Here is a 24938-nt window from a genome sequence, read left to right on the forward strand (position 1 = left end):
TAACTGATCACGAGAAGCTTTCTTCTGAATTTCTTCAAAGAAAGCAAGATCTTGAGAAGCTAAGAGTGAGTTATGAAGATCTTCAGAAGGAGCGCGATTCATTACTTGCTCAACAAATCAGCGCTACTCAGGAGGAATTTGATCCTCCATGCTTAAAGTGCATTGAACGTGAATCTGCTAATTCTTCACCTGAATGTTCAAATGCTTCAACTGTTACAAATTCTTCACCTGCCTTTGCTATCACTAATTCCTCATCTGAGGACATTGCTAGTATCACTGACGATGCAGGGCTGAAGGAATTGTATATGACAGGCATGTACAAAAGCCTCAAAGGGCATCAGACTCTCTGTGATGTGCTTAAAAAGCAAATCCTCAACAGAAACCCTAGGAAAGAGGGTATTGCCTTTGAGAGGAAACTCAATGCTGATGGAACATACTGGAAGCCTGAGCAGTACCCCAAAACCTCATGGGTTGCTGCAAAGGGACCTCCAGTTGATCCATCTAACTTATCTGGCTTTACATGTGAATCTCCTCATTCATCTGATGAGTCATTTGACTCCAACTATAAACTGTTCAAAAATCAGAATGGTGAAGTATTTGCTAGATATGTTGGCACTAACTGCAAGAACGGTTCCCCTATGAAGAAAATCTGGGTTCCCAAAAGTTATGTTGAAAGTCAGGTGAATGTCCTCATGACACCACCAGTGAAGAATAGGAACCCCAGATCAAACCCTTCATATGGACCAAATTCTTCATATGGATCCAAGTCCTCATACGGACCAAATTCCTCACATGGATCAAATTCCTCAAAAGGATCAAAATACTCATATGAACATCATCGTGCTAACAACTCTATTTCGCAGGGTAGAGCTAAGGGCTATGAATATGTGCACTATTCTTCAAATCATTATGTTCATAAGTCCTCGAAGAATTTCTCTGCTTATTCATATGCTTACCCTAACCCCTCTTATGTGAAACGAAGTGGACTGCCACCTTTCTCATATGGTGCTCGCAGAGTGATGAATTCTTTGTCACCCCTCTAGATGTGGGTGGTGAAGAAAAAGAACTAATCTCTTATGCAGGGTCAGGTCTCCAGCCGTGCTCAAAACGACTGAAGAATTTGCTGGAGACCTGAACAATGCCTGAAAGGACGCATGTGAATCATGATGAAATGGAGTTTCATTTCACACGTCCTCATACTGATTATCCGATCAAATTACTTGATGAAATTGACCTGATGATACTGATGTCATATTCTTCACTAATGAAGTATATGAGTGTGTAATCTGCACTAATTCATCTGCAGGATGATCAACCCAAAGCAAACGAGTGGGTCCTCGATAGTGGATGTACAAATCACATGACTGGTGACAAGAATCTATTGATGGATGCTCCCTTAACTCCGTCACATCTGAAGCATATCATCTTCGCTGACAAAGGCAAAAGTTAGGTATTGGGTCTAGGTAAGGTTGCGATCTCTAAGGATCGACACATGGACAAAGTCATGCTTGTTGAGTCTTTAGGATACAACCTCATGTCTGTCTCAATGCTTTGTGATCTTGATATGGTTGTTGTCTTTGGCAAGTATCATTGTGTTGTGATCATGGAAGCTGACAATTCCAAAGTCTTCGAAGGCTTTAGGAGAGGAGACTTGTACATTGTTGATTTCTCTACAGGACCACAACCTGTCGTGTGCTTACTTGCAAAAGCTTCAGAAGGCTGGCTATGGCATCGATGACTTGGTCACGCTGGCATGAGGAATTTGCACATGCTTGCGAAGAAGAAGCATGTCATTGGCATTGAGAATGTCAAATTCCTCAAGGATCACTTGTGTGGTGCCTGTGGTGCTGGGAAGATGACTAAGGCCAAGCATCCAGCGAAGACTATCATGACCACCACTCGACCATTTGAATTGCTTCAAATGGATCTCTTCAGTCCTAATCATTATTATGTTGTGACTAATGATGCATCTCTATATGGCTTTGTTATTGTTGATGATTACTCTCGTTACACATGGGTACACATTGTTACTTCAAACATGAAGTGCAGGAAGTCTTCAAACGATTTTCCTTGAGGGCTTCAACCAACTTTGGTGTGAAGATCAAACACATCAGGAGTGACAATGGAACTGAGTTCAAGAATTCCGGTCTTAATGACTATCTTGATGAACTTGGTATTACTCATGAGTTATCTGCTCCTTATACTCCTCAGCAAAATGGCGTCGTGGAGCGCAAGAATAGAACTCTTGTTGAGATGGCTCGCACTATGCTTGATGAATACAAAACGCCTCATCGTTTTTGGATTGATGCAATTGATACCGCGTGCCACATCATCAACATAGTATATCTTCACAAATTCTTCAATAAGACTGCCTATGAACTCCTCACTAACAGAAACCCAATGTGAGTTATTTCAAAGTCTTCGGTGCTAAATGTTGGATTAGAGATCCTCATCACAATGCTAAATTTGCACCGAAAGCACATGAAGGTTTTACGCTTGGTTACGGAAAGGACTCGCACACCTACAGAGTCTTCAACATCACTCTTCACAAGATTGTTGAAATTGTAGATGTGCGGTTCGATAAAACTAATGGCTCGCAAAGAGAGCACCTACCTTCTGTGATCGATGAACCAGCACCTAAGGATTCTATCAAGTTCAAGGCTACTGAGGATGTCATTCCTACCGAAGAATCTACTGAAGAATTCATTCCAGAACATGAAGATCGTCGAGCTGATGTACCTGAGGAAAATGCTGAAGAAAATGGTGCTGAAGAAAATGATGATCAAATTCCTCGACGACAACCAGCTCATCCTCGCGTTGCAAAAGAAGTGCAAGTTGAAAAGATCATCGATGACATTGAAGCACCAGGTCCTCTCACACGCTCAAAAGCTTCACATTTATCTAACTTTTGTGGGCACTATGCTTTTGTCTCTATCACAGAGCCCACTAAGGTAGATGAAGCATTTCTAGAGCCTGAGTGGATTCAGGCCATGCAAGAAGAATTACATCAGTTCGAGCTCAACAATGTCTGGGAACTGGTCAAACGTCCAGATCCTCGCAAGCATAATATCATTGGCACAAAGTGGATCTACCGCAACAAGCAAGATGAAAATGGCCTTGTGGTGAGGAATAAGGCACGACTTGTAGCTCAAGGCTACACACAGGTTGAAGGAATTGATTTCGATGAAACTTTTGCACCTGTTGCTAGACTTGAGGCTATTCGCATATTACTTGCTTATGCTAACCATCATAATATCACTTTATATCAAATGGATGTGAAAAGTGCATTCCTCAATGGTAAGCTTGAGGAAGAAGTATATGTTGCTCAACCCCCAGGTTTTGAAGATCCAAAGAATCCTGACAAAGTCTTCAGACTCAACAAGGCCCTCTATGGCCTCAAGCAGGCCCCTCGGGCGTGGTATGATACTTTGAAGGAATTCTTCATGAAGAATGGCTTCACACCCGGTTCACTCGACCCTACTCTCTTTACTAAATCTTATGATGGTGAACTGTTTGTGTGCCAAATATACGTTGATGATATTATCTTTGGCTGTACTGACCAACGTTATAGTGATGAATTTGCCTATATGATGAGTGAAGAATATCAAATGTCTATGATGGGAGAGTTGAAATTCTTCTTAGGTCTTCAAATTCGTCAACAGCACAATGGCATATTCATATCTCAGGAGAAATACCTCAAGGATGTTCTGAGGAAATTCGGCATGCAAGATTGCAAAGGAGTCAAAATTCCTATGCCCACAAATGGCCATCTATGCACTGATGAAAATGGTATTGACTTCGATCACAAGGTATACCGCTCCATGATTGGTTCTTTATTGTACTTATGTGCATCTAGGCCAGATATAATGCTTAGTGTTTGCATGTGTGCCCGATTTCAAGCTACACCGAAGGAATCACACCATAAGGCTGTGAAGCATATTCTTCGATATCTAGCTCACACACCAACACTAGGACTATGGTACACCAAGGGCTCTACTTTTGATCTCATTGGATATTCTGACTCTGACTATGCTGGTGATCGTGTGGACCGCAAGTCAACATCTGGTACTTGTCATTTCCTCGGACGATCTTTGGTCTGTTGGTCCTCGAAGAAACAGAACTGCGTATCACTGTCTACTGCTGAAGCTGAGTACATTGCTGCTGGTTCTTGCTGTGCTCAATTGCTGTGGATGAAGCAAACTCTCAAGGACTACGCATCAACATGAAGAATGTGCCTCTCTACTGTGACAATGAGAGTGCCATCAAGATTGCTCACAACCCAGTTCAGCACTCGAAGATAAAGCACATTCAGATTCGTCATCATTTTCTTCGTGATCATGTGTTGAAGGGCGACATTTCTATTGAGCATGTGAAGACTGAAGAACAGCTAGCCGATATCTTCACAAAGCCCTTGGGTGAGAAGAGATTTAGCAAGTTGCGGTGTGAGCTAAATATCTTAGAGTCTTCGGATGTTCTTTGAAAAGGACACACATCCTAACACTTATGCAAAATTGATGACTTAGATGTGCAACACATGAAGAAACGTTTTTCTTCAATCAATGAAGAATAACACTCTAAGTGTGAAGAAATTAATGAAGAATTTGATTCTCAGAACCCTACGACAATTGTACGCGGTGTCTGAAATCATCATTCTTATACGCTGGGTCACGCCACCACAAAAGTTGAAAATCTTCAAATTTGAGTTTTTCCTCAGTTTTGAAATTCCTCGGTTTTTCAAATTCTTCAACTTTGCAAAATCTTCACTGTTTCCATCGTCTTTCTTCATTGGCTATATATATATATATATATGGGTTTATGTCCTCTACAGCATTCACTTATGGCTATTTCTTCAAGTTGCATTTTCTGCTAAGTGAATGTGATCGGACCCTTCCCCCTCTATGCTATACTCAACCCAATCTATTCACAAATTCTTCATGTGCGTTCTATTTGAAACTCATTCAAAATCTTCACTGTGTCCTGTCAACTGAAGAAATTGCGAACGGAACTTTAAAACTAATCTTATCCAAATTTTCGGTTTTGCCACTCAAACCGTCCCGTATCCCACGATAGACTTATCTATTCACCCACGATCCAACACGATCTCCACTTTTCAATATGTGGGTGACACATGTCAAGCGAATGAGAAGGGTCAGGGGCACGTTCATCCTAAATCTTCGGGCAAACAGTTTTTCACTGTGACTATAAATACCCCCTCACCCTTCCTCACTTCCTTTACTCCGCTCGACCGCTCTCTCTCTCCTCAAGCTTCTCAAACCCTAGCACCGCCGCTACTCCATCATCGCCGGTGAGGAAGAGCTTCACTGCCTCGACCTCGTCGCCGTCGTACTCGCGCCGGCTGCGGAAATCTTCACTCTGCCGCCGCCGTAGTTATCTTCCTCCGCCAAGTTAGGGCGTGGAAGATCTGAACTGACGAGCTTCAAATCTACACTTCTCAGTTCGTCGTGTTCGTCATCAAGGGTAATTAAAAGTTACTTTTACTGCCCTCTTTGATTCAAATTTTCTCTACAAAATCTTCAAAGGTGTTTTATTCTTCAAATCCTCACACACAAAACACCTCACTAGTCATCTGCTCTTGATTCGTTTCTCTAAGCATCATTTATCTTCAAGATTCCTCAATTGTGTGGATCCTCAATCTATACAACTCTGGAACCTAAGACAAAGAACGCTTAGTGAAATTCTTCAAGATTCATCTGGTCAAATCCCTCAAACTTGTTCTTTTTGAAAACCTTCTGAGAACGCATATAACCTCTTCAAATTCCTCGCAACTATACTCTGTTCACAGGTACTCATGTCCGCTGCTGAATCACTAGGTTCTCATCAACTTAACTCATTTGCAGCGTTCCTCGAAGAAAAGTTGCATACTTCTTCAGAGAATTCGATTGTTCAAATTCCTCAACTGAAGAATATGGCAGACGGTAAGAAACCACAGAAAGGAGGAAAGAAGGCTGAGGTCATGACTGCATTTGAAATACCTGAGGACATCTACTATGCTGACTATTGCACACCTGATGAGGCCAAGTTCGGAAAGGAGAACAAAAATCAGCGCAAGGTGCGCATACAGAGGATTGAAAGGAGATGGGCAAGAGAATGGAGGGAGTACAGATATGTAACTCCAAAGTATATGAAGAAATTCGCTCTAAATCCTCCATGCCCAAGAGCTCCATTGGCACCTGGCCAAGAAGCTGACCCCACCAGCATCAAGCGTGGTGAGGATTTCCCTGAAGAATGGGCCAAGCGCCAAGCCAAGTTGGCTAGACAAGCCAAAGAAGCAGTGAGAAAATTTAATGAAGACTTTGTTGCTGCTGCTGCCACAAAGGCCTCTGACAAGCCTAGAAAATCAATGGCAAAGAAGCCTGCTCACAAGCCAAGTGCTTCATCAACTGTGCCCTCATGGCCAAGTTCCTCAGCAATGCCCTCACGGCCAGAATCTTCAAAGCCCTCAAGGCCAATTTCTTCAAAGCCCTCGCGGCCAATTCTTCACGCTGCTCCTGCTCCTCCAAACTCCTCAGCTGCTCCTCCAAAGTCCTCAGTTGCTCCAGCAAAGTCCTCAACACCTGTACATCTGGCCACGTGCCAAAGGACTGCAGGCATCTCCATTGCCTCTGGTGTTTCAGCGGGTTCCTCAGCTGCACCAAATTCTTCATCAGGTCACACTCTGCTGAAGACCAAGGCCACTGCTGGACGAGGTCCTCGGCCTAGTCCGAAGAAGAAACAAGTTGCCTTCCAAGTGCCATCTGACGATGAAGCTGATGATGATGAACTTGCAGAAATCATCAGAGACAGGCAAGAAAGGGCCGCTAGAGCCAAAGGCACAAATGTGCCACTACTCTTGGATCCAAAGGTGATCCTCGACTACATTGATCTATGGCACAAGGACCCAAACACTCCTATGCCTGATTTTCATTTGACTCCTGGCCAAAGTCACATGCTGACCCATTTCATCTCTGAAGAGAAATGGAAATTTGAGAAGGCCAGTCAAATCAAGAAGGCTCAGTTCAGGAAAGAGAAGTTCCTGAAGAACAACGTTGTCAAAATGACAACTGATGAACTCCTCAAGATCCAGTCTGAGATCAAAACCCTCAGCGATGATTTCAATGCTTATTATACTGATTGGCAAGGAGCCAAAGTCAGGTTCGTTAAACTGACTGAGAAGTTCACCAATGTTGCAGCCCCTTCGCAACAAGAAATTCCTCAAGCTGAAGCCTCTGCTCAGCAAACTGAAGAACATGCCAGCACCGCTGATGACTTTTCAGGCTGCTGATGAAAATGCTAGTTCCAGGGCTGATGACTCCATTCCAGCCGCTGAAGACATTGCCAGGGCATCCACTAGTGGTGCGCCTGAAGAAAATGAAGAAGTCAGGGCAACTGCATCAGTTGCGCCTGAGGAAATTCAAACAGATTCCTCAGCTCCTCCTGCGCCTACACCAACTCCTACCCTTCCATCTGCATCAGATGTGAGGAAGACCAAGGCTGCAGAAAAAGCTGCAATGAAGAAAAGGAAAGCATCATCTGCTTCAGATTCTTCAGCTCCGAAGAAAATGAAGCCTATGACCAGCTCACTTGAGAATCCCATTGATGTTGTTCTGATTTCCACCATGCCATCAAAGAACTGTGTTCCTTATGGTGAAGAATATGTGATCCCTAGCGGATCTGATGAAGAAAATTATTCTGCTGCTTCGTTAGAGCAGATTGATGAAGAAATTGAAGTGGATGCGATCCCTTCAACACCTATTTCTTCCTCGACAATGCATCAGTTCATAGCTGAAGAGGCTGGCATTGAAGAAATTTAAGATGAAGACGTGGATATTGGATGCACCATGCCTATGATGAATGATGACTTTTGGGAGAGTCAGCATCCCAATTCTCCACACTTCACCCCACTACAGCAGATACCTCAGTCCCCTGCACCAACAGTTCAACTGGGCTCTGAAGGAACTCATCCCACCTCGTCTGTGCATGAAGAAATTCCAGCCACTAGTGCTGAAGAAACTGTTGCTGCTGATACATTGAACATGCAGACTGCCACTGAAGAGGAACCAGAAATTCCTCAGCCTGAAGAACCAGAGATTGTGATTCCTGAGGTTGTGATGCAACTCACTGACACTCCTGTGCCCAAGCCAAAGGATCCATTTTCAAAGAAGCAAAAGTTCAAGGTTGCTGATTTCTTCAACGAGCATGTGTTCTTCACTGCCTATAATCCCTATGATTCTGCTCGCATAAGGAAGGGCGTTTCTAGAGTGCTAGTCAAGCAAATTTCTATTCCTCTGTACTATTCGACAAAGACAAAGTCTTCGATCATGCACACATTCCTCACGTGGACATGGAATCTCTGCCGTGCTTCGAGCCAGTCCTCAGTGTCCTTCACGATGCTGGATTGCTGAATTTCTGCACTGACATCTGTGATTGGAATGAAGAACTCATTCTTCAATTCTATGTGACGCTGCACATCACAGGAAATTCTGAAGATGTGAACTCATGGGTGCTGGACTGGATGTCAGAAAATACTCACTACAAGGCACCACCAACTGAATTGCTTCATGTCCTCCCACTCAGTCCTCCCCTTGATGGTGCTCGTTGCATCTACAATGAACCTGAGCTTACAAATCATTACATGCAAGTGCTGATGAAGCCCTTGAAGCCAGGGCAAGCCCCTCGAACCAAATTCCTCGTCAAGGAATTATTGTATGTGCCACGGACTGTCTATCGCATTCTGACGAAGACAATGAGTCCTATCAAAGGCCACGACTCAAATTATGAAGAAGTCGTTGGCATCATGAAGAATATGCTTTTCAATATCATTCATGGCGTTCCCGTCAACTTCCATGATTTCTTCATGAGGACTCTGGCGAATATTGCTATGTCACCATTTGAGCTGAAGCCTTATGCACCATGGATTATGAGGTTCATCAGGACAAGGTCTTCACTCAATTACAAGGCTGATACTCTGAACCACGGCAGCTACTTGCCTCCAATTGAAGTCCTCAAACGGACATTTTCCTCAGCTGATGACAAAGGCAAGGCAACTGCTGTGATAGATGAAGGCATTCGTCCATTGGATGGTCAATTTCGCAAGGCTGCATCTTACTCCACCAATGATGACTCTGCCACACATGACTCTGCCGCCAACACCTCTGCCAAGCAAATTCCTCAAGCCACAGCACCCAGGGTGATGACTGATCGTGAGTTACTCCTCAGTCTTCATCAGAAAGTTGATCGCAATCATAAATGGGTCAAGCGTCAGTTTGGTTCAATTCTTTACAACATGACCTCAACACACAATGCAGTGAAGAAAAACCTATACTACCTCCATGAAACCTTCAATCGTACCTAGGCTGTTCTATCTCATATCTACAGCGCCGAAGATCTGAAGAGCATGGGTCTCAAGGAAGAATTTGACTAGTCTGCACCTCCACCGAAGAAATTCAAGAAGGTCAAGGTTCCTTCCCTGGTGGCTAGCTCCTATTCTTCATCGCGCGACACTGATGAAAATCAAGACTTGGACGACACCGCGGCAGGCCCTACTACGACAACCAACCCCGACAACACTGGCGCTCCTCCGTCAACTTGATATTCTTCAGGGGCGTTAGTCCTCAAATTCGATCCTTATTGGTCATTCAATGACAAAGGGGGAGAAATCTGAGTTAGTCTTCAAGCGAGTCTATTATATGGGCGTGTTTTTCTAAGTTACAACTCTCGTTCTTCTGAAACTTTTAATGGATCGAGTTGTAATCTTAAACCCGATGGTGCTCTGATACTTTTGATGCACTGTACTCTGATTCCGTATGCTTGTTCCTCGTTAATATTATTGCTCGCATGCTGAATCTCTTCAGGCACCATATTTCATCATGCATTTCAAATTCTTCATATTATATGTAAAATGCATGTATGAATTACAAGATATAGGGGGAGATCTCCATGATTCAACTCTTCAAGTGTGCATTGCTTCAAAAGCAAATTCCTCACTATGCACATCTTCAGGGGAAGTTCTTCTATATCTTGCAATCAAATTCCTCAATATCAATACTTACACTTCATATGTTTATCCCCATTGAAAACTTAACCGATATTGTCCTCAATCACCAAAAAGGGGGACATTGTAAGTGCATCTAGTGCCCCTTAGTATTTTGGTGTATTGAAGACTTATAGGTTAAGGGACTAATGTGTTTATGAGTGTACACAGGTCTATAAGTCTATGAGGAGTTTGATATTTACAAAGAAAGCCGACCCCTAAAAATGAATATCTTTGACTAAAGATTTTGGTATTCCTGAAGACTTTCATGAAGACTTTGAAAGTGAAGAAATTGGTGTGTCCGTGAAGACTTGATATTCATGCAAGGAATATGAAGCTTGAAGACTTTCGTTTTCATAGTTTTGTTTTTCTCTTTCTTGAGTCATAGGAAACACCGTACTGTTAAAGGGGGTCGAGGAAATACTAAGGAAAAATTTCCATGTGATGCTCAACTCAAAATCCTACACCTACCAATCCCTTCGAGTGAAGCCATTGGAAATCTCATACAGTTCAGTCAATTTCTTCAGTGACAGAGACGAAGTTCTTCTGGTCGCTGAGGAATTTGTTCTGACTGAGGAGTTAGGAATTCGCCAGTGCGGATTGCCTACACAGTGAGGAACATGATAGCCCTGAGGAATTTGAGAGTCAAATTCCGACCGTTGCTGTGCTGCGCGCCAGCTGTCCCAAAATATCTTATCCACCTAACGGTCATATCATTGAAGGGCATTTATGTCTTATCATGTCGGGCTGCTCCCTAGGCTATAAATAGCCGCCCCCTACAACCACTAGCTGGTTGGCTGCTCCGAGAGAAACTGACACTTGTCATTTGAGAGCAACCCATCCTCCGAGGACTTTGAGCGAAAATCATCGAGTGAGGAAAACCCAAACCCAAACACCTACAAACCCAAAGTGATTGAGCATCACTGAAGAGATTGATCCTGCGTGGATCCGATGCTTGTTACCTTTGAAGACTGTGCTTCTTCCAGATGGTTAGGCGTCATGGTCTAGAGCATCCAAGAGGAATTGTGGATCACCGAGTGACCGATGTCTGTGAAGGTTTGGAAGTTGCCTGAAGACTTACCACGAGTGATTGGACGAGGTCTGTGTGACCTTAGTTCAAGGAGAATATGGTGAGGACTTGGTGTCCTGAGCTGCGTGCTCAACGACTGGGTGTCCGGGACTGTGTGTCCTCGAGTTTAAATACTCAGCCGCTCCAACCAGATGTACAACTTAGACATCAGTTGGAACTGGTCTACCAAATCATTGTCTTCACCAACCTAACTGGTTCTATTTTGTCAACTCTTTCATTTCCTCATTACTGTGTCGAGAGTTTGTTCACATCTGTGTTTGAAGACTTTGACTCAAGACTTTCTCAATTTCCTCAGCTCAATTTCTTCAGTCTGTTTGTCTTCATCTTGTGTTATCCTGTGTTTACGCTTTCTGTACTCTGTGTTTGTCTTCATTTCATCATGATGACCATGTGTGTATTATGTCATCCTTACTTCTGAGTACTTATTCCGCTGCAAGTAGTTCTTCGCTAAGGAATTTCCTCACCGGCAAATTCCTCAGTGAAGAATTCATAAAAATCGCCTATTCACCCCCCCTCTAATGCACTTTCACTCTAGAGCGTATCCCCAAAATGATAGCGGTAAATCGGTAAGAGACATCATAGATCGCACCATATCCAATAGAGTGCGATTACGACGTTCGGACACACCGTTACGCTGAGGTGTTCCAGGCGGCGTGAGTTGTGAAACGATTCCACATTTCCTTAAGTGTGTACCAAATTCGTGACTTAAATATTCTCCCCCACGATCTGATCGTAAGAACTTTATCTTTCGGTCACGTTGATTCTCTACCTCATTCTGAAATTCCTTGAACTTTTCAAAGGTCTCAGACTTGTGTTTCATCAAGTAGACATACCCATATCTACTCAAGTCATCAGTGAGAGTGAGAACATAACGATATCCTCCGCGAGCCTCAACGCTCATTGGACCGCACACATTAGTATGTATGATTTCCAATAAGTTGGTTGCTCGCTCCATTGTTCTGAAGAACGGAGTCTTGGTCATTTTGCCCATGAGGCATGGTTCGCATGTGTCAAATGATTCATAATCGAGAGACTCTAAAAGTCCATCAGCATGGAGCTTCTTCATGCGCTTGACACCAATGTGACCAAGGCGGCAGTGCCACAAGTATGTGGGACTATCGTTATCAACTTTACATCTTTTGGTGTTAACACTATGAATATGTGTAACATTACGTTCGATATTTATTAAGAATAAACCATTGACCATCGGAGCATGTCCATAAAACATATCTCTCATATAAATTCTCGGATTTAAATGAGTAGCCATCTCGAATTAAACGAGATCCTGATATAATGTTCATGCTCAAAGCTGGTACTAAATAACAATTATTGAGGTTTAAAACTAATCCCGTAGGTAAATGTAGAGGTAGCGTGCCGACGGCGATCACATCGACATTGGAACCATTCCCGACGCGCATCGTCACCTCGTCCTTTGCCAGTCTCCGCTTATTCCGCAGCTCCTGCTTTGAGTTACAAATATGAGCAACCACACCGGTATCAAATACCCAAGAGCTACTACGAGTACTGGTAAGGTACACATCAATTACATGTATATCACATATACCTTTGGTTTTGCCGGCCTTCTTGTCCGCTAAGTACTTGGGGCAGTTCCGCTTCCAGTGACCACTTCCCTTGCAATAAAAGCACTCAGTTTCAGGCTTGGGTCCATTGTTTGACTTCTTCCCGGCAACTGTCTTATCGGGCGCGGCAACTCCCTTGCCGTCCTTCTTGAAGTTCTTCTTACCCTTGCCTTTCTTGAACTTAGTGGTTTTATTCACCATCAACACTTGATGTTCCTTTTTGATCTCTACCTCCGCTGATTTCAGCATTGAATATACCTCAGGAATGGTCTTTTCCATCCCCTGCATATTGAAGTTCATCACAAAGCTCTTGTAGCTCGGTGGAAGCGATTGAAGGATTCTGTCAATGACCGCGTCATCCGGGAGATTAACTCCCAGCTGAGTCAAGCGGTTTTGCAACCTAGACATCTTGAGTATGTGCTCACTGACAGAACTATTTTCCTCCATCTTACAGCTGAAGAACTTGTCGGAGACTTCATATCTCTCGACCCAGGCATGACCTTGGAAAACCATTTTCAGCTCTTTGAACATCTCATATGCTCCGTGTTGCTCAAAACGCTTTTGGAGCCCCGGTTCTAAGCTGTAAAGCATGCCGCACTGAACGAGGGAGTAATCATCAGCACGAGACTGCCAAGTGTTCACAACATCTTGGTTCTCTGGGATTGGTGCTTCACCTAGCGGCGCTTCTAGGACATAATCTTTCTTGGCTGCTATGAGGATGATCCTCAGGTTCCGGACCCAGTCCGTATAGTTGCTGCCATCATCTTTCAGCTTGGTTTTCTCTAGGAACGCGTTGAAGTTGAGGGTAACGTGGGCCATTTGATCTACAAGACATATTGTAAAGATTTTAGACTAAATTCATGATAATTAAGTTCATCTAATCAAATTATTTAATGAACTCCCACTCAGATTAGACATCCCTCTAGTCATCTAAGTGATACATGATCCGACTCGACTAGCCCGTGTCCGATCATCACATGAGGCGGACTAGTCATCATCGGTGAACATCTCCATGTTGATCGTATCTTCTATACGACTCATGCTCGACCTTTTGGTCCTCCGTGTTCCGAGGCCATGTCTGTACATGCTAGGCTCGTCAAGTCAACCTAAGTGTATTGTGTGTGTAAATCTGGCTTACACCCGTTGTATTCGAACGTTAGGATCTATCACACTCGATCATCAGGTGGTGCTTCGAAACAACGAACCTTTGCAATGGTGCACAGTTAGGGGGAACACTTTTCTTGAAATTATTATGAGGGATCATCTTATTTACTACCGTCGTTCTAAGTAAAATAGATGAAGAACATGATAAACATCACATGCAATCAAATAGTGACATGATATGGCCAATATCATATAGGTCCTTTGATCTCCATCTTCGGGGCTCCATGATCATCTTCGTCACCGGCATGACACCATGATCTCCATCATCATGATCTCCATCATCGTGTCCCCATGAAGTTGCTCGCCAACTATTACTTCTACTACTATGGCTAACGCGTTTACCAATAAAGTAAAGTAATTTACATGGCGTTTCTCAATGACACGCAGGTCATACAAAAAAATAAAGACAACTCCTATGGCTCCTGCCGGTTGTCATACTCATCGACATGCAAGTCATGATTCCTATTACAAGAACATGATCTCATACATCACATATATATCATTCATCATTCATCACAACTTTTGGCCATATCACATCACAAATCATATGCTGCAAAAACAAGTTAGACGTCCTCTAATTGTTGTTGCATGTTTTACGTGGCTGCAATAGGGTTCTAGCAAGAACGTTTTCTTACCTACATAAAAGCCACAACGTGATTTGCCAACTTCTATTTAACCTTCATAAGGACATTTTTCATCGAATCAGCTTCAACTAAAGTGGGAGAGACAGACACCCGCTAGCCACCTTATGCAACTAGTGCATGTCAGTCGATGGAACCTCTCTCACGTAAGCATATGTGTAAGGTCGGTCCGGGCCGCTTCATCCCACAATACCGCTGAAGCAAAATAAGACTAGTAGTGGCAAGAAAGTTGACAACATCTACGCCCACAACAAATTTGTGTTCTACTCGTGCAAACAGAACTACACATAGACCTAGCTCATGATGCCACTGTAGGGGAACGTTGCATAAAATAAAAAAAATCCTACATTCACCAAGATCAATCTAGGAGTTCATCCAGCAACGAGAGAGAGGAGTGCATCTACATACCCTTGTAGATCGCGAGCGGAAGCGTTCAAGAGAACGGGGTTGAGGGAGTCGTACTCGTTGTGATCCAAATCACCGGAGATCCTAGCGCCGAACGGACGGCACCTCCGCGTTCAACACACGTACGGTCAGCGAGACGTCTCCTCCTTCTTGATCCAGCAAGGGGGAAGGAGAGGTTGATGAAGATCCAGCAGCACAACGGCGTGGTGGTGGATGCAGCAGGGATCCCGGCAGGGCTTCGCCAAGCATCTGTGGGAGGGAGAGGTGTAGCAGGGTGAAAGGGAGGCGCCAAGTGCAAGGGTGCGGCTGCCCTCCCCCCCCCTCTTTATATAGGGTCCCCAGGGGGGCGCCGGCCCTAGGAGATTGAATCTCCAAGGGGGGCGGCGGCCAAGGGGGTGCCTTGCCCCCCAAGGCAAGTGGAGGCGCCCCCCCCCCCCCACTCTAGGGTTTCCAACCCTAGGCGCAGGGGGGCCCAAGGGGGGAGCACCAGCCCACCAGGGGCTGGTCCCCTCCCCACTTCAGCCCACGGGGCCCTCCGGGATAGGTGGCCCCACCCGGTGGAACCCCGGGACCCTTCCGGTGGTCCCGGTACAATACTCGTGAACCCCGAAACTTTCCCGATGGCCGAAACTGCACTTCCTATATATAATTCTTCACCTCCGGACCATTCCGGAACTCCTTGTGATGTCCGGGATCTCATCCGGGACTCCGAACAACTTTCTGGTTACTACATATTCATATCTCCACAACCCTAGCGTCACCGAACATTAAGTGTGTAGACCCTACGGGTTTGGGAGACATGCAGACATGACCGAGACGCCTCTCCGGTCAATAACCAACAGAGGGATCTGGATACCCATGTTGGCTCCCACATGCTCCTTGATGATCTCATCAGATGAACCACGATGTCGAGGATTCAATCAATCCTGTATACAATTCCCTTTGTCAATCGATACATTACTTGCCCGAGACTCGATCGTCGGTATCCCAATACCTCGTTTAATCTCGTTACCGGCAAGTCACTTTACCCGTACCGTAATGCATGATTCCATGACAGACACTTGGTCACATTGAGCTCATTATGATGATGCATTACCGAGTGGGCCCAGAGATACCTCTCCGTCATACGGAGTGACAAATCCCAGTCTCGATTCGTGCCAACCCAACAGACACTTTCAGAGATACCCGTAGTGCACCTTTATAGTCACCCAGTTACATTGTGACATTTGGCACACCCAAAGCACTCCTACGGTATCCGGGAGTTGCACAATCTCATGGTCTAAGGAAATGATACTTGACATTTGGAAAAGCTCTAGCTAAACGAACTACACGATCTTTGAGCTATGCTTAGGATTGGGTCTTGTCCATCACATCATTCTCCTAATGATGTGATCCTGTTATCAATGACATCCAATGCCCATAGTCAGGAAACCATGACTATCCGTTAATCAACGAGCTAGTCAACTAGAGGCTTACTAGGGACATGTTGTGGTCTATGTATTCACACGTGTATTACGATTTTCGGATAACACAGTTATAGCATGAATAATAGACAATTATCATGAACAAAGAAATATAATAATAACCATTTTATTATTGCCTCTAGGGCATATTTCCAACAGTATATGTTCCTAAGATGCCCCTATGGGTTGAACCCATGCCTTCCCTGATATGTGTAAACTCGTAAACTTCTATGGGTCAAACTCTACTGGTGTTACGGCGGATAAAATTTCTACACTACCACTTCAACTAAAGCGAGAAGTGAATGAAAGATTATGCATTGAAGAAGTGGGAGTCGACCTTGAACTTTGTGTTCATGCCCATGGACCCGATGTGGAACTTATCATGGAAGCTTCTTGTGATAATAATAATCCCCTTGTTATAAGTTCATATGGTATCTATGTTTGGTCCTTTGCAATCGTGGTTCTGACCATGGTTGTTCCCCTTTGATTTCGTTTCTCGGACAGTTTGAAGTGCTTTCCTTTTGCATATCAATACACATGTCCATTCTCTAATATGTATACCTTTGAGTATTACCCTAGTATCTCGAGGATATCATGCCATTGCACCACATCTTATGAACTTCTGATGAACACCTACCTTTCCCTGTCATTGTCACTTCATGGGTTCTGGGTTGTTTGTCAACCGATCACACTGATAAGTGAATCAATCCCGCACTCTGATTCAACAACTCTAAATAATTTTTGTTGCTTATGAGTTTAATATACTTGAGCCATTCCTATCCTGATTGGATATATCATTATCGTGCTAAATTTTAACTGTGCTACCCTGGTCCTTCCCGGAGCACAATTTTCGACGATGAGCTCAGCTTACGTCAATTTTCCTTGTCATATCATTTCACCTTGAACAGCAAGCCTGAATCTGATATTGTGTCATATTCGTGGTTCCAATAATTTTTCGCTTCAAAATTCCTTTGACTTGATGTCATCGCCAATCGATTACATCTTCATGAAACCTCTCAACAAATTGTCGTGATCATCATCAACATACTAAGCTCTTCCAGGATATCAATCAAATTCATGATGAGAAATACCATCCTTTCCCCTCGATGATTTGTGTTATCACCAAAAACATTCTTGCCTCCCCCCCCCAACACAAACTTGTTCATATAAAATTTTGGAAACACATCTTTTTGACATGTCGATGGATTGCTGCTTAACCCATCGGCCACCTCCTCATCTTTTCCCTGGTAAAATTGCATGATATGTTCTAAAAATTCCCCATGGATCCTTTGTGTCCCCAGGGTCCGGCTTTTATTTGATGACCATGTCGATGCTACCCCGAAGCATGACTGTGGTACTCCAACTGTCAATAAGGACATTGGAAATGCAATGCTAAATGTTTCTTGTCCACTTATCCAAACACGGTTGTATGGTTAACGCCATGAATTTCCTCTCCCCGTTACCTAAATGGTAATCTACTTACTATCATGTCATGGATATCATCATCTGTTTGTCCTTGGGAAGGATATACTCTTGATATTTGTGTTTAAACAATTTTCCTTTCCATTGTCCTGATTAAATTAATAATCACATTTTCCTTTCCATTATTTTGTTAAAACTTTCTTATGATCTATATGATATAAGAAATAATATTTCCCTGCTTATGTAAACACCTTGGTGTACAACTTTGTCGGTAAGGCCTTGTTACTATTGTTGTTAACATTCCAGTAACCGTCGATGGACGAGAACTTTGCCTATTGGTCTGCCTCGCCTTGCGAGCAGGAAAAATGTTTCTGTTTGTCCCTCGCCCTTGGTACCAAGGTTGTTGCCACCATAACTGACAGGTTTCCCTCTGACATGCCTTGCTATCATGACCGTGCAAGATGTCAGCGCTGTTTTCTACCTTTAACCCACATGGTGGGCCCATAACCCACAGTTCCACAGGATTGGAACCTCACTCTCCTGTATATCCCTGATTCCGAAATATTCTTTGCATTTGACTTTGTGTTTTATCAAGAGCCACCCTCCGAGAGATGATCTATTCCCGATGCTCGGAATCCCTTTTCACACTCTGTTCAAGCATTGATCGGATGTCCATCCGCTTGAAACTTCTTATAATACCTTCATACCTTGCTCTTAGTGTTTTCCTAAATTTCAACTCGAGAGATATTTCTACCACATTCCCTAAATTGTCCATCAGATAATCAACCCTATAAGGGTCAGTTCTCTCGAATTTACTCTTTACTTCCCCACTTAAATCGGGACGAGATTTCTTGTAGTGGAGGAGATTTGTAACACCACAGGATTCATTCTAAGTAAACCCATGCTAACGGTGCCATGTCATCACAATTAGATAAACCAAATTTCCACTTGACAAAATTCAAAGCCATTTTCTAATTAAATATAAAGTCAAATAATTTATTTCTTCTAACAGAAAGAATAAAATGTTCAAATTATTCTATAAATTCCTCTAATCATTTTCATATTGATCCCAACATTATTTGACCCACCAATTAATCCCCGGGAATTAATTTAGTGGTCCAGCATCAATTAAACTGTCCTTCTCAATTTCTAAAAATGTTTAGACAATTCCTTTTTGGCCCCAAACTTTTTGTGCCATTTAATATTTCCACGCTAGATTTACGTGAAATTTTTCACAAGTAAACAAACTCATTTGGTACCTAAAATAAATCTAAAACAAGAGCTAAAAGCTTTAACAGAAAAGGAAAAGAAAAAGGCAGAGACAAAACTGCTCACATGTAACCCATAGGTATAGTGCGGCCCAGCCCACTCAAGGGGCCTTCTCCTTCTTCACGTACAGTAGGAAGGCAGAGGCAGAGGCGCCATGGCGCACACACGCCGTCCACGCCCGGATTGCCTCGTGTCGTTCATCTGAGCGCTCCTAGAGCTGTATAAATGTTCCCCTTATTTCGTTGACGAACCCTAGCCCCCGAAATTCCCCTATCCCACTCGTGTTTCTCCACTGAACCTCATGCCGGAGATGTTGTCACTGCGCCTTCGTCGATCCTGCGGCCACTGACTCCCCATCGCTGCATCGCCATGTCCATGAGGTTCTCCGTCGTCTGCTTCATCGTCTCCAACACCGGATCGAGCCCGGGGAACCACACGGACAACGCCCATGTCTTCTTCTTCACCAAAGACCGTCCCGGCCATCGCCGTCGATCTCCACCACTGGTGCCTCCCGGCCTCGCCGAGCTCGTCCACAGCCTCCCCAGGGTGAGCCTCCGCCCATTCCCCCTTTCTTCCCCTCTCCACGGCCACCGCGGCTTGCCCTGCTTGCCCCGCGTGACCACTGGCACCCCCCGAAAGCCCGCGCAGCCGCCAGTGCCAGGACGCGCCTACCACCGCACCCGCGCCAACTTCTGGCCACGCGCTCGTCCGCCCGCTTCGCCCAGCGCGCCTGCAATGCCCTCTCCCGCCTTTGCCAGCCGCACGCTACCTCCTGCCGCAACCCCCTGCGGACGCCCGTGTCCCCCTGCCCAGCACGCCTCGCGCCGGACGGCGCTCGCCGCCCCCTTCCTCTAGCTGTTGCGACTGCTGCCATGTTGCCTCGGCCGCTGATTGCCGCTGCTGCCTGGCTACTCCCCTGCTCCCGCCAGTGCTCCCCATCGCTGGCCGCCGGCGCCCTGAGCCCGTTTGCGCCCGTGTCCGGCTGGCTCTCTGTATTAGGGGCCAACCCTGTTAGATTAGTTAGAGATAAGTTAGTTGTTAATTAGTATATGTATCACTAACAAGTGGACCTTCTATTAGTTACAGAAGAAGAACAAATTGAAAATAAATGTCTAAGGGAATGACATGTGGGTCCCCATGACCCTGTTGACCGGTCAACATTGACCCAGTCAACGCTGACTGAACTAGTTGACTGGGCCCTGGACCCCACCTGTCATACACTCGCTGGTTAATCCAGTGGGTACACTTAGGAATTTTTGTTTATTTCGAATTAATATTAAATCCATGAATTTTCAGAATATTGATTAGAACTTCAGAAAATCATATAAATTAAACCGTAGCTCGGATCAAAAAACTTTCTATATGAAAGTCGATCAGAAAAATATGACGAATCCGAATATGCCATTCGTTCATCTGTCAGATGCCCCTAGCATAGCAAACATGGATATGTCCCCTCTGATTCATTTGTCCGGAAAATGCCAAACGCTAGGAAAATATTCCTGGATGTTTTCCCTCTTCATCTGCAACGTGTAGCATTGCGTTAGTCCACCCCTAGCACCGCGTATTGCCATGTTATACTTTGTGTTGCTTCATTGCTTTATTATTTATTTGTGTTCCCCCTCCGTTACTTCTTTCCGGTAGACCTCAAGACCGTCGCCGATACCCCCGTGATCGACTACATCGACGACGACCCCTCCTTCTTGCCAGAGCAACCAGACAAGCACCCCCCTTTTGAGCATACCGATATCTCCTACTCTATCTCTCTTATGCTTGCATTAGAATCTGCTGCTACTACTGTTATCCTATTTCTGCTGCATAGCCTGTTTATTTAACCTGCCGTTGTTACCTACCTACCTATCCTAAACTGTTTAGTATAGGCTGGGTAGAGACCCATCAGGGACCCCCACTTTGTCCCGACTGCCCAGCTGGATTATCAGAAGACCCGATCAACGGGATCGAAGACCAGGCCCCGGCACCGCACATCACTTTCCCCTTAGTTGCTCGACACTACTGGGTTACTATCGAGTGCCGAGGGTGATACCTCATCAGCACTGCTGATGTTAACCTTGTAGGTTAGTTCATCGGTTATGGTCATCGAGGGTGATTCCTCCTTCTCCACTCCCGATAACGACACTGTCGTGCAACTCCACAAGAGTGGACCTCGAGGGTGATTCCTCCTTCGTTCACCTTGACGATAACATCAGGTGGAATTCCATCGAGGGTGATTCCTTAGGGTTCCCCTTGGTGTTAGACACACCATTACTATGGTTAATATGACTTTACACTCAACCATGTTACTAAAGACGGGTCGGCCCTAAGGGGTACCCGTGTGAGCTTAATTGCGAGTGATGTGGAGTCAGGTTGACCTGGAAGGTGCCCGTGAGATAACTACATGGCATGGCCGGGCATTCTTAGCCCTTGCCGCAAGTCCTCGAGACGGGGCGACGGGGTCACATCGATCGTCAGTCTCTGCTCGTTACCGCGCGCTCCACTACGATTTGGATATTTGATCCGAGGGGCCTCTGGCCTGATAGCACTAACCATCACATGGGCACAATATGGGTGTTCTGCGCCGTATGCATCAGCCGAAGCTTAATAGACGTCAGCGACTAAGCGGCGCGCGCCAGGTTGGACTGCGTAAGCACCTGCCTTTTTAAGGAGGTAGCTAGGTCTGCTCATCGGCCGCATACCCAACATGCAGGAATGCAAAGGGCGATGGGCCCGTGACCCCTGCGCGCTTAGGATGTAGACCAGCGTGATGACCTCTCTATTAAGCCTAGGTCGGGTTGCGGCGTATCGTTTGGCCGAGGCCGGGCATGACCCGGTAAAGTGTGTCGGACCGGAGTTAATCGAGCGTGGTGGGTAAGTTGGTGCACCCCTGCATGGAAGAAAACATCTATTGATAGCCTGTCCTACGGTAACAGACACTTGGAGTTGTATCCCGATCGATACAACTAGAACTGGATACTTGAGATGAGAAATGGATAGTATGGCTCTGGGATTGCTTTCTCGCAGGGAGTCGATGAAGGATCTCTGGGCGAGGTTGATGACACTACTACTACTTTACTTTATGCTATGCACTCTTCTAATGCTGCAAGACCACTAAAGATGCTGAAGATGTTAGTCTTCGATAGGACTAGGCTCTCCCCTCTATTCTGGCATTTCTACATCCCAGTCCACATATACAGTCTTCCTTTGATAATCCTGCATATGTAGTGTAGATCCTTGCTTGCTGAGTACTTAGGATGAGTACTCACGTTTGCTTTTCTTTCTTTTTCCCCATATCTGTTTGATGCAACCAGATGACGGAGCCCCTGAGAGCGCTGCCATCGCCGACGACTACTACTACTAGCCCGAGGGTGCCTTCTACCACGTGGCGGACACCGACGACCAGGAGTAGTTAGGAGGCTCCCAGACAGGTGGCCTTGCCTTTTCGATCGTTGTTAATTTTGTGCTAGCCTTCTTAAGACAGACTTGTTTAACTCATGTCTGTACTTAGATATTGTTGCTTCCGCTAACTCATTTGTATTCGAGCTTATGTATTTGAGCTCTCGAGACCCTGGCTTGTAATATAAAGCTTGTATTATTATTTTAATTTGGGTCTAGAGTTGTGTTGTGATATCTTCCCGTGAGTCCCTGATCTTGATCGTACACATTTGCGTGTATGATTAGTGTATGATTGAATCGGGGGCGTAACATTCACCACTTCCATTGGTGCCTCTCCTATGATGCGTGAGTAGTTCTTTGTAGACCTATGGGTCCGTAGTTAGTAGTTAGATGGCTTCTTCTCTCTCTCTCTCTTGATTATCAATACAATGGTCTCTTGGAGATCCATCTGATGTAAGTCTTTTGGCGGTGTGTGTTTTGGGATCCGATGAACTTTGAGTTTATGATCAGATCTATGTTTTTATCCATGAAAGTTATTTGAGTCTTCTTTGATCTCTTATATGCATGATTGCTTATAGCCTCGTATGTCTTCTCCTATATTTGGGTTTTGTTTGGCCAACCTGATCTATTTGTCTTGCAATGGGAAGAGGTGCTTTGTAGTGGGTTCGATCTTACGGTGCTTGATCCCAGTGACAGAAGGGGAACCGACACGTATGTATCATTGCTACTAAGGATAACAAGATGGGATCTATATCTCCGCAATAGATAAACGGATCTCGTCTACATCATGTCATCGTTCTTATTGCATTACTCCGTTTTCTCATGAACTTAATACACTAGATACATGCTGGATAGTGGTCGATGTGTGGAGTAATAGTAGTAGATGCAGGCAGGAGTCGGTCTACTAATCTTGGATGTGATGCCTATATAATGATCATTGCCTGGATATCGTCATGATTATTTGAAGTTCTATCAATTGCCCAACAGTAATTGTTTTCCCACCGTTTGCTATTTTTCTCGAGAGAAGCCACTAGTGAAACATATGGCCCCCGGGTCTCTTTTCATCATATTTGCCTTTGCGATCTATTTTCTCTTGCATTTATTTTCAGATCTATTAAACCAAAAATACAAAAATACCTTGCTGCAATTTATTTGTTCCGTGATCTATTTATCCTATCTACCACTTTTAGCTCACGTTATTTGCCTATCTTGAGGCACTGTACCCGAAAGGGATTGACAACCCCTTTAACACATCGGGTTGTGAGTATTTGCTATTTGTGTGCAGGTATTGTTTACGTGTTGTGAGGAGGTTCTCCTACTGGTTCTATAACCTTGGTCTCATCACTAAGGGAAATACCTACCGTCGCTATACTGCATCATCCCTTCCTCTTTGGGGAAATACCGACGTAGTTCTAGCAGACATCAGAAGCGACCCAATAGAGCTATCGAGTGCAGATGTCCCTGCTCCCCTTCCTGACAAGGAACATACGGTACTTACTAAAGAAGAACAGAAGAGGAACTTGTTCAAGAATAGAAGGGGAAGCATATTATTGAGATTCTGCTTCTTTCTATATATTGGTACGCGTTGGTGCTATACAAACGGTTTTTAACTCCTTTCCACGATGACATTTGGAACCGTCGCTTCGTGAGTGACTACGATAGGGGGGGTCCTTCCCACACGACCTAGAAACCGTTGGGGGTATGCCCTCCTGGCACACACGCTCGACAAAATGAGGTCGTGTGCGACCGGCGAGCGATCAAATATGGTTATACATACAATAGTGCTAAAAAATTCAATTATATAGGCGAAATCATTTCCGGTCGTAAGTTCATCCCACGCAGTCAGTCCCTGGTAAACGTTTCCATTCTTATATACATCCCACACAGCCGCTCCAAGGAAAACGTTTCTATTCGCAGGTACATCACACACAATTTTCCCACTTAAAACGTTTGTGATTGTGTTTCCATTGCACATGGTATTAACAATTTTATCGTTTGCGTTATTGAATGCATCACACACGGCGTAGAAGAAACTGTGTGGCAAAGGTTGTCCATCACACACAGTTTTTATGTGGTAAACGTTTGCGCCAGGTGGCCTAACGTTGACAATTTTCAAGAGGATGTCGTGTGTGATTGTTCATTAATCCAACACGGTTTATTCCTAGAAACTGTGTGCGTTGCCGGAGGTCATCGCCCACAGTGTTTTCTCAATAACTATTTGCATTAGAAAAACCCAAATAGCAGGCTAATTATCCTATTAATAATCCATTTATTGATCTAATTGACATTTCATATTAAGCACACAATATATTTCATTTTCATAACTGAAATACATCAGAGTACATCATATAGCTTCAGCAGGCAGTTACCCCATTACACAACATTACCAGCAACAAGTTTCACATGCAACATCTATAACCTTTCAAAATTAGCATCATAGATGGTACATAGACAGATGTATCTCATCTAGAAAACTGCTGAAGCAGA

At 44.5% G+C, this 24938-nt stretch overlaps 1 long non-coding RNA gene across 1 annotated transcript; it reads left to right on the forward strand.

Moving 5' to 3' along the window:
- The first annotated feature begins 19206 nt into the window (after positions 1-19206).
- Positions 19207-22659, forward strand: LOC123087366 (uncharacterized). The gene is made up of 2 exons (XR_006441319.1): positions 19207-19610; positions 22367-22659. It is a non-coding gene; the product is annotated as an uncharacterized lncRNA (long non-coding RNA).
- The last annotated feature ends 2279 nt before the right edge of the window (positions 22660-24938 follow it).

The sequence above is a fragment of the Triticum aestivum genome, chromosome 1B (assembly GCF_018294505.1).
Source record: "Triticum aestivum cultivar Chinese Spring chromosome 1B, IWGSC CS RefSeq v2.1, whole genome shotgun sequence".
NCBI lineage: Eukaryota > Viridiplantae > Streptophyta > Magnoliopsida > Poales > Poaceae > Triticum > Triticum aestivum.